The sequence below is a fragment of the Neomonachus schauinslandi genome, chromosome 1 (genome assembly GCF_002201575.2).
Source record: "Neomonachus schauinslandi chromosome 1, ASM220157v2, whole genome shotgun sequence".
Lineage (NCBI taxonomy): Eukaryota > Metazoa > Chordata > Mammalia > Carnivora > Phocidae > Neomonachus > Neomonachus schauinslandi.
Window position 1 is genome coordinate 146,936,356 of NC_058403.1, and position 18,995 is coordinate 146,955,350.

General features: G+C 42.1%; 1 protein-coding gene across 2 annotated transcripts in view; it reads right to left on the minus strand.

The window, feature by feature from the left end:
- LOC110594314 (myosin VIIA and Rab interacting protein) overlaps positions 1-18,995 on the minus strand; it is a 339,915-nt gene that overhangs the window by 263,028 nt on the left and 57,892 nt on the right. The gene's annotated exons all lie outside the window — the stretch shown is intronic.

Here is an 18,995-nt window from a genome sequence, read left to right on the forward strand (position 1 = left end):
GGGGGGGGGGGGGGGGGGGAGGTTGATTGGAATAAGTGTGTATTCTGCCTTTGGAAGCTGCGGGCCTCCTGAGGGTGAGTGTCCACATGGAGAACTGTGATGTCTGATGTCCTGCAGGGTCCTGCAGTAATTACCAAAATTGCTGAAGAGCTCTTTCCCTTAGCTGTCTTCCAGCGCATGTTTTCTGGGTCTGAGCCGGCCTCTTGATTCTGGAATCACAGTGTCAGTGCAGGACCCTCCTCCTTTATACCATGCTCTCCTATTTCCCTGGAGAGAAAACTAGGGCCAAACATGGACTTACAGCCTGGCTATGCCCAAGGACATGGTCTGAAATTAAATACAGAAAAGACTGTTTGATGAAGAAGGACAGCATTAATTTAATGGTCTTCATGGGCTTTGGTTGTATATTTTTATTTTAACAATATGTTAAGATATGTGTCCTGAAGCCCACATCTAAATTTATCCACTGCTTTAAGATTTTTACTGAATAAATAAATTCACAGCTTGTTGAAATTTCTGTCCATTTTTTGCTTTTATAAATGAATCCTACATAATTTATGTGCTTCTTTATTAAATAAACATATATGGAGACGCTACCTTGTGCTGTATAATGTTCTAAATGCAGGGAGGTTCAGAGACAAGAAAAAAAAAGGATAGAGTCATGCACAGAGGCAAGTAACAGAAAGCATGAAAAGTCTACGCAAGGGTCCTTTTGAGGGTTAAACTGGGCAGGGAGAGCTAGGGAAGTCAGAAAGGCGTTTCAGAGCACCTGCATGATGATTAATCTTAGAGGTCAATTTAGAGGCCATGGTACCCAGATATTTGGTCAAACATGTCTAGATGTTCCTACCACGGTATTTTTGAGGTGTGATTAACATTTTTTTAAGATTTTATTTATTTGTCAGAGAGAGAGAGAGAGCACAAGCACAAGCAGGGGGAGCGGCAGGCAGAGGGAGAAGCAGGCTTCCCACTGAGCAAGGAGCCTGACATGGGACTCCATCCCAGGACCCTGGGATCATGACCTGAGCTGAAGGCAGATGCTTAACCTACTGATTCACCCAAGTGCCCCAGGTGAGATTAACATTTAAATGAGGAGACTTTTCGTAAAGCAGATTACCTTTCATAATGTGGATGGGCCTCATCCAATCAGTTGGATTTTTAAGAAAAAGACTACTTCCCTCATAGGAGCAGGAATTCGGCCAGCAGACTGCCTTTGGACTGGAACTGCAACTCTTCCCTGGACCTCTATCTAGCCTGTCTACCTACCCTACAAAGTTTTGATTTACCAATTGCGTGAGTAATTCTATAAAATCTTTTCCTGTCTCTCTCTCATTCTCTCTCTTTACACACACACACACACCCCCTACTGATTCTGTTTCTCTGGAGAACCCTGACTTCTTCAACCTGCCATGGGCCAGGAGTCACATTAGGCACTCTATGCACATTGCCAGCAGATGGAGGGGAAACTGAGGTTTGTGAAGGTTGGTTTCTTGTGACTCATTTCCTGAGTCAGTGAGGGTTTGAACCCAGGCTGTGTACACTTATGGGACAGGACCATCCAGCTAAGGCGGGAGCGTTTGTATGCATTAGAGTTTCAGTGCCTCTTCCTCCCACAAATTCCTCATTGGTTCTGCTATTTCAAAAACCACTCTGTGTGTATGCTTTCTTATATATTTAAACAAATGTAAAATCAAAGAACAGCCTGTTCGGTATCTAATAGGGGAACAATGACCGGCCAAGGCCTCAGTGCTACTGTCTCAACATGAACTGTCCCCTGACACCTGGTCACGTCCATTCTGAAACTGCTTTCCCCATGGCCGGTTGCATTAGCCTGAAACAGAATTCTGACAAAAATAGAGGTTGCCTCTGTCTCCCAGTGACTCTGAAGACTAAACTGATATGAAGTACTTCTCCAATCAAAGAGATTTCCCCCAAGCATTTGCTGAGGCCATCACATCCAACATGGCCCATTCAATCTGGCTACTTGAGGGAAACAGAATCAATTTCCCATTTAAGCCAGGAGCTATTCTCCTGTCCTGAATCATGCCCAAAGTGGGTGCAGATGGTAGCCAGTGAATGCAGCAAATATACAGTGTTCCTGAGTGACACTAATAGTCTTTATCATTCTGGGGTAGCACAATGAACACTTACCATGGAAACTTCTAAGAAGGTGGGGCTCAATCACAGATTCCTGAAGTAAGTACATGAATGCCATTTCACAGACATCTCAAATTGAACATTTTAAATGTTGGGTCTGTCCCTGCCAAGCTGCTGGCTCCCCAGGACTTCTGGCCTCCGTGAATGGCTCCTCCATCCTCCCAGCTGCTAAAGCCAGACATGGGCTATTTTCTTGGTCTTGCCCCTCCTTACATACCGTGTTCAGTCCAGGTTCTACACATCCTAGCTCCTAAATGTAAAGTAGGTGGCATCCATCTACTGGTCTTTGCTGCACCCCACAGTTCCAGCTGGCCACATCTCCCCTGCGACCAGGGCAACAGCCTCTTTCTAAACTGGGGACATTTCTTCCTCTTCCCTAATTTCTTCTCTAATCTACATCAAGAAGGACCTTTAAAAATGAATCCCTAACTGGGTTACCCACCTGCTTAACATGACTTCACAGATTCCAGTTTTTCTCATGATATGATAGGAGCCACGTGGCCTGTCTTCCTCCAAATTCGCCCCTCCCCTTATCAGGTTCTACCCATACCGTCTGTTCAACTTCGTGCTATTCTTTGAAAATGCCATGCTCTTGCCTTCTGTGAGGCTTTCCCACATGCTTTCTCTTCTCAGAAGCTCCTCTCCCCAAAGTTCCCTCTGCTTGAGTCCATTCACCCTCCTCCATTTTTCCATGAAAGGCCTCCCCTGTGGTCTTCATAGCTCTTTGTTTCTCCTTTATAGACTTTTCACAATTTCTGATTACATACGTGTATTTTTGTTTTACCACTATAGACTCAGTCACAAAGGAGATTTGCAAAATTATTACAGGACATTATATATACCGTGCTGCAAACTATAGACAGGACACTCAAAAGATGTGCATGACACCTGCCCAATACACCCAGCATGCTACAAGGTGGGCCATGAACAGTGAGGAGCAACACTGCTCATGTTCCCCTTACTGTTTCACTTTGATGCCCATGAAATCAAATCACATTGTTTCAAGTCACCTGCTCATGAAGTCTATTTCCACATTGTAATAACTCTCATCTGGATCATTTTGAAAACCACATTAATGTTCTGGTTCATTAATTCTGTGCATCCACTTTTACCTTGGAGCCATTAACAGAGGGTGGAATAAAACCAAAGAATGAACTTAATTATTTGTAGAAATACCAACTGATGGTAAAATTAAAGCCCGAGGTATAGATATGTGTTATTTCATGCATTTCACCAGTAATGAGTTAGTACTGACTTTGTCATCATAGCACAGGGTCGGGCGCTGTGGGCCACAGAGGGGGATCAGTAAGACAGGAGCCCATAACACACAGCAGTGGATGGACACAGAACACACACACACGGGGATTAGGGAGAAGCAGGATGTGGACTGTGGGCCAGAATCACCAGGCATAGAATGCCAACCCCACAGCCCAGCCCACTTTCATGCTGTCCCAGTATCACAGTGGAGGACGGAAACCCTCCCTGGGCACCACAGATTTCTTTCTGGCAAGGCTTCTGTTCTGTGGCTCTATGTTCTAACAATGTACACACTCTAATATTTCTCTGGCTCCTTTAATTAGTATAAGGTAAAGGTAAAAAATATAATACTAATACTAATATAATACTTTAAGAATTTTTGGAAAGAAGACATTAGGGTGGCACAGAGGAAAGTTTATGAACTCAAAGTCAGACATGCCTGCACCAAACTTCACTGGACTTCAACAAACATGCTCAGCATCTCCCTTCATTACTGTGTCATCACCTCTAGCTGCTCACCTGGTCTTGGCTCTGCCTGTCACCAAGCCCATTCTTATGTCCCTGAGGCAGAAGGGCGGGCTTCTATTGTGTTTACTTGTAGGTCTTTAGAGTGACAAGGTAACCCAGGAATCCAGTTTCAAAATCTATCTTCAAAATGCAAATTTAAATGGGTCAGAGAGGACTGCTCTAAACTGGAAGTCAACCACCCATGCAATATTATGCCCCAAGTTCTCTACTAGTCCTTTAGTCGACACTGACCAAATGTCTTTTACACGCTTAGCCTCATGCCAGAAGAATAAGGCAGCACCTGTGCCCTTGGGGAGGGATGACACGCAAGCTACAAATGGCAGTACTTCCTAGAGAATGTGATACTGAGCCCCAGCAATGTGCTCTATGAGCCCTGGGGACCTGGCATTTCCACCCACAGGGCTTCTGAAACCAAAAACCTAGCATTCTCCCCTGACTCCTATTTTTCTCTCATTCAGTGTCCTATTGGATCTACTCTGATATATCTCTTGAACCTGCTCATTTCTCCCCAATGCCCCCACCACCATCACATCTTCTTGCATCACCTCTTCTCTGGTCTATTCCAGTTCTGTTGCCTGTCCAGTCACGGGGACAGCCAGAATGAGCTTCAGAAATGCTGCTATGGGAAGTCACTCCCAAGCTTAATCCCCTGTGATGGGTGACCTCCTCACTCCCTTAACTCCAGCACCTGGCCCAGCACCTGACACACACAAGTGCTCTCTAGTGTTTGTTGAATGAATGACTGAAGGAATTCTGTTAGTTATTACGTGGTTATTCTCTGACTCTGAGAGCAAAAGAATCAGTGGTTCCTACCATCTCTTTTTGAGACAAAACCCCATAAGAACAGTAAAATAATCCCCACTCTGCATGGACAGTATCACTGGCAGCCGTCCTTTCCAGTGGGGGAAACTTGAGTGCCTGATGAGAAAATCTTTCCATATGGGATTATGCTGCATTGTCTCGTTTTAAAGAATGGACTCCAAAAGTTTTTATATCCTTTGCCTTCTAAGATATTGTGCCTGATGGCCTCTGCCATTGAGCACATCACCTTCTCTTTGTGAGTCTGCAGGCTACTTTCACAATTTTTGCCAAATGCATTTATCAACTTCATTACTATTTACTTCATACTCTCGTTTTAATCATTCTTAAATCTTAACTATCCTCCTCCTTTTGACTAATTCTAAGTATTTACATCCATGAAATACTAGGCGAGTTATGTTTGTTAATTTTTTTCTAATACACATTAAAACAAAAACATAACTATTAATATAAAAAATGTTTAGTCCTGCACCACCCACATTCATCTGGTCTACCGGCAGTGATCCACATGCCACACTTTGGGGAGCACTGCTACAAGGAATTTATGAAAATTGCAACTGAAATGCAGAGACTTCTAATGTTTTCCAGGTATTCAGATCCTGAGTAGGAGAAAGGAGGAGGTAACCTGCCATGTTTCTAATATAAGAACATCATTAGGAAAAATGAACAAGTGTGTATAATTTCCATCTGTAAAACCTTGCAGATACCTGTCATCATGGCTGTGGGCTGCTCAGGGCTGTCTGGGGGGACGATCAGCCACACAAGGAGGATTTTATGCCAGTTTTATCAGATTTCTTGGCTTATAGTCTGGCTTTTACCTCCCCAAATATAGACTCACAAAAATTAGGGAAGAAACAGAAAGCAATGTACAGACCACTAAACCTAAGTCCCTCAAATACCTTCTCCTGGGTGTAAGTCTGTGTAAAGACACAGTGTGCATCTTCCCGTGACGTGGCCTGGGGACCAGCTTCATGCATGATCACTCAGAAGGGGCAGTCTGTGTGGGTTTTTTACTTGATTCTCTGCTTTGGAACTTAAGACACCAGTCAGCTGTGCCGTGGGAAGGAAGAAGTCTTTCCCGGGAGGAGCAGAGGCTGTTTCCAGAACAACCTCTTACACTCTCCCTAGCTGGGCTACCCCAAGGAAAGTCTGAGAGCAATTTACTTGGAAACTCTCAGAATTGTCTCTATGGATGATACTATTTCACACTGCAGTCATCGGGTGCTATACATTTATTTATAACATTTATAAGGTTATATTTATAAGTTTTTCTTGCATTTATAAGTTCTGTGTCTTTGGGATTCCACTTTGCTTGAAGTGTTTATGTTTTAATTAGTAAGTGATTTAAGTTTATACTTTAAGTCATAAAAGAAGTGTTTATACTTTACATACTTAAAGTAATCCTTTAAGTTATTACATTCAAGTTATGCTGATTTAGCAGGCAAATTAAAAGAACACAGACACATGATTAAAAATGATCTCATTATTTCACTGAAATCATGGTAAAGAAAGTAACTGGAAAGTTGACAGTCTTTGAAGGCTAAGAAGAGTTAGCACAGGGGGTGGAGCAAGATGGCAGAGGAGTAGGAAACCTGGATTTCCTCTGGTCTCAGGAATTCAGCTGGATAGGGATCAAACCATTCTGAACACCTACAAACTCAACAGGAGATTGAAGAAAAGAATAGCAACAACTCTGTGAACAGGAAAGCAACCACTTTCTGGAAGGTAGGACGTGCAGAGAAGTGAATCCGAGGCGATATTCAGGAGGATAGATGGCGGGGGAGGGGGCCTCCGGCAGCCGCTTCTGGCAAGTGATAGAGCCGCAGAGCACAAAATCGGAACTTTTAGAAGTCGGCTCCACTGAGGGACGTCGCTCCAGTGGCTAAGCGGGGGGTGGAACCCTCATGGGGACAGTGTGGTCTCAGGACCCTTGGGGTCACAGAAAGACCAGGGGTGCCTGAGTGGGGCAGAGCTCCCAGGTATCAGAGCGGGGAAGCCAGCTGCAGAGATGGAGCCCAGGCGCGGGCTCTCAGCTCGGGGTTGCCATAGACCATGATCCGCGGCACAGTTGGACCACTGCTCCTCCAGCAGGGACCCAACAAGCGGCAGATCCGGGGAGACTTACCTTCCTCCCTGGGGAGGAGTGGCGTGTGAGCGCACCGCAGGGATCTGCTGGGTTTGGAGACTCCACATGGGGTCGGGTGCCAGAGATAGAAATGCTTGGTCACAGGCCGGGTGAGCACGGAGTGCGGCCGGAGACGGGGAGACGGGAGTGACTGACTGCTTTTCTCTGGGGGCGCACTGAGGAGTGGGACCCCAAGTTCTCGGCTCCTCCAGGGCGGAGATTGGGAGGCCGCCATTTTCACTCTCGTCCTCCAAAACCAAACGGAAAGCTTGCAGGGAACAAAAGCTCCCAAGAGCAAACCTGAGCAGGTTACTTAGCCCGGACCGGGCAAGGGAGAGGCAATTCCGCCTCCGGCAAAGACATTTGGGAACCACGGCAACAGGCCCCTCCCCCAGAAGATCAGCAAGAACAGCCAGCCAAGACCAAGTTTACCGATCAATGAGAACGGCAGAACTCCAGCGCTAGGGGAATACTGCACATAGAATTCATGGCTTTTTCCCCATGATTCTTTAGTCTTTCAAAGTTAATTTTTTTAACTGTTTTTTTTTTTAATTTTTCTTTTTCCCTTTTTCAACCAACATCTTATCAATCCCTTTCTTAAAAAAACATTTTTTTTTCATTTTTAGAGTCATATTCTATCCCTTCATAGTAGTTACCCGTATCTTTGGCATATATATATAAGTTGTTCTCTCTTTAAAATTTTGAGATACAGTTTCTTAAAGCGGATCAAAATATACCCTAAATCTCTAGTGTATGGCTTTGTTCCAGTCTCCTGCCTGATCACATAATCTCCTTTTTTTCTTTTTTTTAAATCCTTTCTTTTTTCAAACAACTTATCTTATCAATTCCTTTTATAAAATTTTTTATAATTTTCATCTTTGCAGTCATATTCCATCCCTTCATCATATCAACCCTTATTTTTGTACATATATAAGTTTTTCTTTCTTTAAAATTTTGGGAGGCACTTTCTTCTAACAGACCAAAATACACCCAAAATCTAGTATGTGGCACTGATCTATGCACCAGCCTGATCAAATTTGATCATATTCTGTTTTTTTTTTCTTTTGTTCTGTTTTTGTTGTTTTTATCTTTTTCTTTTTTTATCTTTTTCTTTTTTCTTTCTTTCCCTTTCCTTTCCCCCGGTTTCAGGTCTTTTCAGATTTGTTTAGAGTATATTTTCTGGGGATGTTGTTACCCTGTTAGCATTTTGTTCTCTCATTCATCTATTCTCCTCTGGACAAAATGACAAGACAGAAAAAATCACCTCAACAAAAAGAACAAGAGGTAGTACCGACTGCCAGGGACCTACTCAATACGGACATTAGTATGATGTCGGATCTAGAATTCAAAATCATGATTTTAAAGATACTAGCTGGGCTGGAAAAAAACATGGAAGTTATTACAGAAACACTTTCTGGAGAAATAAAAGAACTAAAATCTAAGCAAGTCAAAATCAAAAAAGCTATTAATGAGGTGCAATCAAAAATGGGGGCACTAACTGCTAGGATAAATGAGGCAGAAGAGAGACTCAGTGATATAGAGGACCAAATGATGGAAAATAAAGAAGCTGAGAAAAAGAGAGATAAACAACTACTGGATCATGAGGGCAGAATTTGAGAGATAAACGATACCATAAGACAAAACAATATTAGAATAATTGGGATCCCAGAAGAAGAAGGAAGAGAGAGGGGGGCAGAAGGTATATTGGAGCAAATTATAGCAGAGAACTTCCCTAATTTGGGGAAGGAACCAGGCTTCAAAATCCGGGAGGCACAGAGAACCCTTCTCAAAGTCAATAAAAATAGGTCAACACCCCAACATCTAATAGTAAAACTTCTGAGTCTCAGAGACAAAGAGAAAATCCTGAAAGCAGCTCGGGACAAGAGATCTGTAACCTACAATGGTAGAAACATTAGACTGACAACAGACCTATCCACAGAGACCTGGCAGGCCAGAAAGGACTGGCATGATATATTCAGAGCACTAAACGAGAAAAATATGTGGCCAAGAATACTTTATTCAGCTAGGCTCTCATTGAAAACAGAAGGAGAGATAAAAAGCTTCCAGGACAAACAAAAACTAAAGGAATTTGCAAACACAAAACCAGCCCTATAAGAAATATTGAAAGGGGTCCTCTAAGCAAAGAGAGAACCTAAAAGCAACATAGACCAGAAAGGAACACAGACAATATACGGTAACAGTCACCTTACAGGCAATACAATGGCACTAAATTCATATCTTTCAATAGTTACCCTGAATGTAAATGGGCTAAATGCCCCAATCAAAAGACACAGGCTACCAGATTGGATGAAAAACAAGACCCATCGATATGCTGTCTGCAAGAGACTCATTTTAGACCCAAAGACACCTCCAGATTGAAAGTGAGGCAGGGGGAAACCATTTACCATGCTAATGGAAACCAAAAGAAAGCTGGGGTGGCAATCCTTATGTCAGACAAATTAGATTTTAAACCAAAGACTGTAATAAGAGATGAGGAAGGACACTATATCCTACTTAAAGGGTCTATCCAACAAGAAGATCTAACAATTGTAAATATCTATGCCCCTAACATGGGAGCAGCCAATTATATAAGGCAATTAATAACAAAAGCAAAGAAACACATTGACAACAATACAGTAATAGTGGGGGACTTTAACACCCACCTCACTGAAATAGACAGATCATCTAAGCAAAAGATCAACAAGGAAATACAGACTTTAAATGACACACTGGACCAAATGAACTTCACAGACATATTCAGAACATTCCATCCCAAAGCAACAGAATACACATTCTTCTCTAGTGCCCATGGAACATTCTCCAGAATAGATCACATCCTAGGTCACAAATCAGGTCTCAACCGGTACCAAAAGATTGGGATCATTCCCTGCATATTTTCAGATCACAATGCTTTGAAACTAGAACTCAATCACGAGAGGAAAGTCAGAAAGAACTCAAATACATGGAGGCTAAAGAGCATCCTACTAAAGAATGAATGGGTCAACCAGGAATTTAAAGAATAATTAAAAAAATTCATGGAAACAAATGGAAATGAAAACACAACTGTTCAAAATCTTTGGGATGCAGCAAAGGTGGTCCTAAGAGGAAAGTATATAGCAATACACGCCTTTCTCAAGAAACAAGAAAGGTCTCAAATACACAACCTAACCCTACACCTAAAGGAGCTAGAGAAAAAACAGCAAATAAAGCCTAACCCAGCAAGAGAAGAGAAATAATAAAGATCAGAGCAGAAATCAATGAAATAGAAACCAAAAGAAGAGTAGAACAGATCAACGAAACTAGGATCTGGTTCTTTGAAAGAATTAACAAGATTGATAATCCCCTGGCCAGACTTATCAAAAAGAAAAGAGAAATGACCCAAATCAACAAAATCATGAATGAAAGAGGAGAGATCACAACCAACACCAAAGAAATACAAATAATTATAAGAACATATTATAAGCAACTATATGCCAAATTAGATAACCTGGAAGAAATGGATGCATTCCTAGAGATGTATCAACTACCAAAACTGAACCAGGATGAAACAGAAAACCTGAACAGACCTATAACCACTAAGGAAATTGAAGCAGTCATCAAAAATCTCCCAAAAAACAAAAACCCAGGGCCAGATGGCTTCCCAGGGGAATTCTACCAAACATTTCAAGAAGAATTAATACCTATTCTTCTGAAACTGTTCCAAAAAATAGAAATGGAAGGAAAACTTCCAAACTCATTTTATGAGGCCAGCATTACCTTGATCCCAAAACCAGACAAAGACCCCATCTAAAAGGAGAATTACACACCAATATCCCTGATGAACATGGATGCAAAAATTCTCACCGAAATACTAGCCAATAGGATCCAACAGTACATTAAAAGGATTATTCACCATGACCAAGTGGGATTTATCCCTGGGCTGCAAGGTTGGTTCAACATCCGCAAATCAATCAATGTGATACAATACATTAACAAAAGAAAGAACAAGAATCATATGATCCTCTCAATAGATGCAGAAAAAGCATTTGACAAAGTACAGCATCCTTTCTTGATCAAAACTCTTCAGAGTATAGGGATAGAGGGTACATACCTCAATATCATAAAAGCCATCTATGAAAAACCTACAGCAAATATCATTCTCAATGGGGAAAAACTGAGAGCTTTCCCCCTAAGGTCAGGAACGCGGCAGGGATGTCCACTATCACCACTGCTATTCAACATAGTATTGGAAGTCCTAGCCACAGCAATCAGACAACAAAAAGAAATCAAAGGCATCCAAATTGGCAAGGAAGAAGTCAAACTCTCACTCTTTGCAGATGATATGATACTTTATGTGGAAAACCCAAAAGACTCCACCCCAAAACTGCTAGAACTCATACAGGAATTCAGTAAAGTGGCAGGATATAAAATCAATGCACAGAAGTTAGTGGCATTCCTATACACCAACAACAAGACAGAAGAAAGAGAAATGAAGGAGTCGATCCCATTTACAATTGCACCCAAAACCATGATACCTAGGAATAAATCTAACCAAAGAGACAAAGGATCTGTACTCAGAAAACTATAAAATACTCATGAAAGAAATTGAGGAAGACACAAAGAAATGGAAAAACGTTCCATGCTCATGGATTGGAAGAACAAATATTGTGAAGATGTCAATGCTACCTAGAGCAATCTACACATTCAATGCAATCCCCATCAAAATACCATCCACTTTTTTCAAAGAAATGGAACAAATAATCCTAAAATTTGCATGGAACCAGAAAAGACCCCGAATAGCCAGGGGAATGTTGAAAAAGAAAAGCAAAGCTGGTGGCATCACAATTCCGGACTTCCAGCTCTATTACAAAGCTGTCATCATCAAGACAGTCTGGTACTGGCACAAAAACAGACACATAGATCAATGGAACAGAATAGAGAGCCCAGAAATGGACCCTCAACTCTATGGTCAACTCATCTTTGACAAAGCAGGAAAGAATGTCCAATGGAACAAAGACAGTGTCTTCAACAAATGGTGTTGGGAAAATTGGATAGCCACATGCAGAAGAATGAAACTGGACCATTTCCTTACACCATACACAAAAATAGACTCCAAATGGTTGAAAGACCTCAATGTGAGACAGGAGTCCATCAAAATCCTAAAGGAGAACACAGGCAGCAACCTCTTTGACTCAGTTGCAGCAACTTCTTCCTAGAAACATTGCCAAAGGCAAGGGAACCAAGGGAAAAAATGAACTATTGGACCTCATCAAGATAAAAAGCTTTTGCACAGCGAAAGAAACAGTCAACAAAACCAAAAGACAACCGACAGAATGGGAGAAGATATTTGCAAATGACATATCAGATAAAGGGCTAGTATCCAAAATCTATAAAGAACTTAGCAAACTCAACACCCAAAGAACAAATGATCCAATCAAGAAATGGGGAGAAGACATGAACAGACATTTTTCCAAAGAAGACATCCAAATGGCCAACAGACACATGAAAAGTGCTCAATATCGCTCGGCATCAGGGAAATCCAAATCAAAACCTCAATGAGATACCACCTCACACCAGTCAGAATGGCTAAAATTAACAAGTCAGGAAACGACAGATGTTGGCGGGGATGCGGAGAAAGGGGAACCCTCCTACACTGTTGGTGGGAATGCAAGCTGGTGCAACCACTCTGGAAAACAGTATGGAGGTTCCTCAAAAATTTGAACATAGAGCTACCGTACGATCCAGCAATTGCACTACTGGGTATTTACCCCAAAGATGCAAATGTAGGGATCCAAAGGGGTACGTGCACCCTGATGTTTATAGCAGCAATGTCCACAATAGCCAAATTGTGGAAAGAGCCGAGATGTCCATTTAGATGAATGGATAAAGAAGATGTGGTATATATATATATACAATGGAATATTATGCAGCCACAAAAGTAATGAGATCTTGCCATTTGCAACAACATGGATGGAATTGGAGGGTGTTATCCTGAGCGAAATAAATCAGAGAAAGACATGTATCATATGACCTCACTGATATGAGGAATTCTTAATCTCAGGAAACAAACTGAGGGTTGCTGGAGTGGGGGTGGGGTGGGCGGGATGGGGTGGCTGGGTGATAGATATTAGGGAGGGTATGTGCTACAGTAAGTGCTGTGAATTGTGCAAGACTGTTGAATCACAGATTTGTACCTCTGAAACAAATAATGCAATATATGTTAAGAAAAAAAAAAAGAAGTAGCAGGAGGGGAAGAATGTAGGGGGGATATCGGAGGGGGAGACGAACCATGAGAGACTATGGACTCTGAAAAACAAACTGAGGGTTCTAGAGGGGAGGGGGGTGGGAGGATGGGTTAGTCTGGTGATGGGTATTAAAGAGGGCATGTTCTGCATGGAGCACTGTGTGTTATGCACAAACAATGAATCATGGAACACTACATCAAAAACTAATGATGTAATGTATGGTGATTAACATAACAATTAAAAATTTTTTTAAAAAATAATAAAAATAAAAGTAAATGGAAAAAAAACAAAAGAAGAGTTAGCACAGAGTCTAAGTCTTACAACCCAAAAACTTCAAGCTGCTGTGCCCATCCCTCTTGGGCTCTGAGATGCTGGGGATATTGCATCTACCCACAAATTTTTTTTTAAAGATTTTATTCATTTGACAGAGAGACAGAGTGCACAAGCAGGGGGAGCTACAGGCAGAGGGAGAAGCAGGCTCCGTGCTGAGCAAGGAGCCTGATGTGGGACTTGATCCCAGGACCCTGGGATCATGACCTGAGCCAAAGGCAGTCACTTAACCAACTGAGCCACCCAGGTGTTGCTGTTTATTGCTACCCATGCTTAATGTTTAGTCACTTGCCTTAAGAGGGGAAACAGAGCAGATCTGATGGCAGAAAGATGAGGTAGTTGCTTCCAATTGCTTTTGTATTATTTTCTTTTTTTTATTATGTTAATCACCATACATTACATCATTAGTTTCTGATGTAGTGTTCCATGATTCATTGTTTGTATATAACACCCAGTGCTCCATTCAGTATGTGCCCTCTTTAATACCCATCACTGGGCTAACCCATCCCCCCACCCCCCTCCTCTCTAGAACCCTCAGTTTGTTTCTCAGAGTCCATAGTCTCTCATGGTTCGTCTCCCCCTCCGATTTCCCCCACTTCATTTTCTTGCTGAATTAAAAAAATAATTAAAAAAAAAACCAAATTTGCACCAATAAACATCAAAACGTTAACAGTATGCATCTTTGGATAGAAAGTAGTCCCAACTCTTTAAAATGGACTCTTTGAGTCCCAGCTCAAATGGAAGTTGCCCATCTTCAAAGAGGGGCAAAGATTAGACTAATGTAACATAAGCCTTAATTTCTCTATAAAAAGCTTAGTAGAAGAGGGAAAAATTGAATGGGTGCTAGCTGACTTTTCTCTTAGGACCAATTTACTTCTAGTTGAAATTTCAATTACTGGTTCATTATTATTAATAAGCAACCATGCCTGGGAGGACAGGGCCTATTAATAAAACATGTAACTTTATTCTTAGTTCAAAATGAATAAATAAAATTAACCTTCAGGAAAAAAGATGTAATTAGCTGAGAATGAGGAGGGGACAGGGGTGAGGAGGGTGGAGGATAGAGGACAAAGTGTGACTAACTGAAATTTTGGAGAATGGAGATTGACTGGGGAAATGATTTAGGAACACCAGGCAGAGCTCAGTGTCTACTGACTCCTGTGTGTGGGAGCTGGGCATTGTTGAGGATGCCAAGGACTAGAGAAGGGCCACAGACTGGAAGATTAATGGAAGGCAAAGAATTGAGAGACTAGCATTCTAGGTTACTGCAGAGATGCTGAGGTCACCAAAGAGAAGTGGGAGAGTCATAGGAACAGACGGTGAGAGCCAGAGGTCTAGGTAATGAAATATCCTGTGAGTAAGGGGGACTGACTACAAGGCTGACAGATGCCCAGAACAAGGTCAAGTGGAACGTAGTACATTCAGATGGCAAGTGCCTCAGAGGAGTCAGGTTCTGATCTGGAGTAGGCTCAGAGTTACAGTGGGGAAGAGAAGAAACAACCACCATCTGAAAAGGCTTTGGGGTACTGGTGTCCTTGGAGGAGAGGCATGCTTCACAGAGAGATAGCAATGGCAACTCTCAGAGAAGAGGCTGAGGACAGGGGGTCTCTGCTGCTGATGGTGATGAGCTCTGGGGGCAGAATAGAAGGGTTTGGGGGAGATGAAGTGGTAGAGGCAGAGCAGAGGCTGACCTGCACTACATGGGGAGAGAGCCCAGGGATGGAGGAAGTTTGGCCATGTGGGCATGAGAGGGGTCAAGGGTGACAAGAGTCTTGATGGGAGGCCCTTGAGGCGTCTTAGGGGACAGTGGATAAGGGGTTCTAATTACAGCATGTCTCTTGATACTAGTCTCTTGGTGGGCAGAATTAAGATAGCAGTGACCTGGTCTTTTATGAGGTACAGGACATTTCTTTAACCTCTCTCAGCCATCACAGAGACCTGTACTTCCACACTGGAGCACTGACCCTTCCATTAGGTGACAAATTCATTTTGGAAGGTTAATTAATTCAACACATACTTGCTGAATCCCTATTGTGTGCTATGCACTGTTCTAGGCACGTGGACTATGTCAGTGAATAAAAGAGACAAAGATCCCTGTGCTCAGGGCATTAACATTCATCATATTACATAATGAATAAGTAAATTATATAGTATAACAGAAGGTGATAAGTGCTATGGAAAAAAGAAAAAAGTAGAGCAGGGCAACGGGAAATCTGGAGTGCTGGTGGTGGGGGCCTGCCATATTAAATAGGGGGGCCAGTGTGAGAAGGTGACATTTGAGCAAAGACTTGAAGGTAGTACACAGAAGAGCGTGGTAGGGAAAGGGAATAGCCAGAGCAAAGGTCCTAGAGTAGGAAGCTTACCCTTTGTGCTGCAAAAACAGTATGATGAGAGGGTGGCTAGAGATTAGTGAGCAAAGTGGAGAGCAGTAGGAAGGTAGTAAAAATAATTAGCACTAAATGTCATTAAGCAGATGGGAACCATTCATAGAGAAAGAATCCATGTGCATATAGACAGCAGCACATCACACAGAAACAGTTTGAATTGGAAGCCAGGGCTAAGGTAAGATTGGAATTCAGTTCTCCTCATTCACCATGGGACAGTGAACAAGCCACTTTACCTCTCTGAATTTTGAGTTTCTTCTCTGGAAATAAGAAGTTGGAGCAGAAATCTAAGTTTCCACTAGTTCTAAAACCTAAGCCTTATGGGAATAGGGACACAAATTCTAAGGACAACTGGTTGCAAGGGTTTGTCTCTATATGTCGCTAGAAGCTTGTTAAAGCTTAGACAGAACAATCTTCATACAGTTTGCCACTGGCTGCAAGAGTTATACTTCATAACCTAATATCCTCAACTAACATTTATTCAGAGTCCCGTAGAGGGCAGCCCTGCACTTAGAAATGGGAAAAAGTCTACCACTTAGCAATAGGACTGGTCATCTACTGGTCATGATGACTAACACCATCAAAATGAATAACAAGACACTTGGGAAGTTTTTAATAAGGTTTCAGTTTTTCAATGTTTCTTTAGTCATGTGATGTGGCTTTACATCATGAACAGTTAATTCTAGCTCCTGAAAGCCTGCTTTTTAAGTCTTTCTGGGCACTATACATATATTATTTCACTTAATCCTTAAAATAATTCTATCAGTGATGAACTCTTTTCATTTTACAAATAAGAAAACAGAGGCCCAGGCGCCTGGGTGGCTCAGTCGTTAAGCATCTGCCTTCGGCTCAGGTCATGATCCCGGGGTCCTGGGATCGAGTCCCACATCGGGCTCCCTGCTCAGCAGGAAGCCTGCTTCTCCCTCTCCCACTCCCCCTGCTTGTGTTCCTGCTCTCACTCTCTCTCTCTCTGTCAAATAAATAAATAAAATAAAATAAAAAAAAAAACAGAGGCCCAAAGAGCAGAGCCTGAGACAGGGATTCTTGTGCACATGATTTATTGCAGGAGTAGTCTCAAAAGAAGGGAAGAAAGGAAACAGATTAGGAAAGGGGAAGGAGGCAAGCAGAGAAGTAGTCTCAGTGGAGTCTGCTTCAATCTGACCCCATGGGAGCTCTAGGGACTTGAATTATACTGCAGAGCTGGTCCTGCTCTGAGAAGAGGATAGCCTTTTGCACCATTGTATTAATCAGTCATGTCTGTGGGAAGCCACTCCACCCCCAACCCAAGGGGGTTATAATCTCTAGGAAGAAATTCTGATATGGGAGCAATTATGAGCCATCAGCAGTCAACACTTGGAGCCACTGGGCTTTGGGAGTACTGGACTGGTAAAGGAGATCTGGGTGGGGCACTGTAGCAAACACCAACAAGCATCTTATCCAGGGATACTGCTGGTAGATATCAGAGCAAGGATTTTAGTCCAGGTCTGTATGCCTATCACACCTTAGGTTCTCAAGGAACTCAAGAGAGAGGTTTATTTGTACTTGCCATCAATGTTCACATATATAAAGGTATAAATACACAAAAATCAATAAAGTAGGAAAAGAATAAGAGATGAAAGGATCAGAAACAGAATGTAAACAGAATGAGGCTGGCCTCTTTGGGACATCTGCTCTAACTCTATGGCCAATTTCAGGCCAGCCTCAACATTTGGTGCATCCCAAAACCCAAATCCAATTTCTACCAAACACTAGAGAATACTGTAGATTTTATTGAGAATTTTGTGCAGAAATTGAGGTGTAAGTTATGTTGCACATCATGCTGAGAAACTTCCTTTTAAAAACACCCTTCAAACATCTCTGCTCTGGTCCAAAGTATCTCTTTTCTGGTTTATCTAGGCTGGCTCTGGCCTGCCTCAGAACCACCCACTATTTTATAAACACATCCTTGGAATGGGGCTGCAAGGGCCGGAGTGGTGTTTTGCTCATCTGCTGCACAAACACACTGACCAGAAGAGACATTTTAATGCTTTCATCAGGCATCAAAGTTTCCTCCAAGCTTCCTGGAAACCAGAGCCAAGAAAATTAAAAAAAAAAAAAAAGCAAATACAGTAAACTAGATCATTTTCTGTTTTACCAAGAAGGAAGCTCACTAGTTCCTTACAGGAGGTAGCATTTTCTGGCACCTAATTCTAAATTAAATTTCTCATGTGGTGTTTATGTTGGGAAATCAAGTAATATACAGATTCATGTCTTCGAGTGTTTTGTAGAGAATGTGTCCCCTTTAATGTCTATGTCAGTGATCTATTTCTTCCTTTCCCAGCCCTTATGGCAATCTGTAATTAATAACTTTACATACCTATTCATTCGTTTACTTGTTAATTGCCTCTTCCCCTAGAACTCCATGAGGGTGGGGCCTGGTCTGGGTGGCTCCCCACTGCAAACCCAGCCCTCCCACGGGGTCAAGTAAGCAAGCTGCCAGTTATTTCTTGAATAAACAGAATAGGTCAGGCATTAGGGGGATGTGGTATAGCAGAAAAGGCATTAGGAACTAAAATCAGCAGGGTCAAAACAGCATAACAATCAAAACCGAATAGTTTGTGATGGAGAATATTTCTAATTAGTAACTCATATTACTCAAACTTCAGGCTTAAAAACTGTGTTATACAACAAAGAGGGTATACATATATATACATATACTTGGCATCCAAAGGAAAGTGTTTTTGTTTTTTTTTTTAAAGATTTTTATTTATTTATTCATGAGAGACAGAGAGAGAGAGAGGCAGAGGGAGAAGCAGGCTCCCAAGGAGCAGAGAGCCCGATGCGGGACTCGATCCTAGGACCCTGGGATCATGACCTGAGCCGAAGGCAGACGCCCAACCATCTGAGCCACCCAGGCGCCCAGGAAAGCGTTTTGAACAAGGAAACCAATTTACCTTTTGTTTTGTTTTAGATTTTCTTTTTTCTCTGTAGTACTACTTCCTATTTTCCTGACAATGTTTAAGTTGGTGCCCTGTATCCTGCACAGACGCTAGCAGGGATGAAGGAGCTGGGTCACATACGGGCCAAAATGTAATCCAGGCCCACTTTTTCAAATATCAGAAACCTGTATTTCAGGTTTATATTTAGCAATGGTATTTGGTTATGGATTAAGTCTCGTCAAAAGCAAAATTT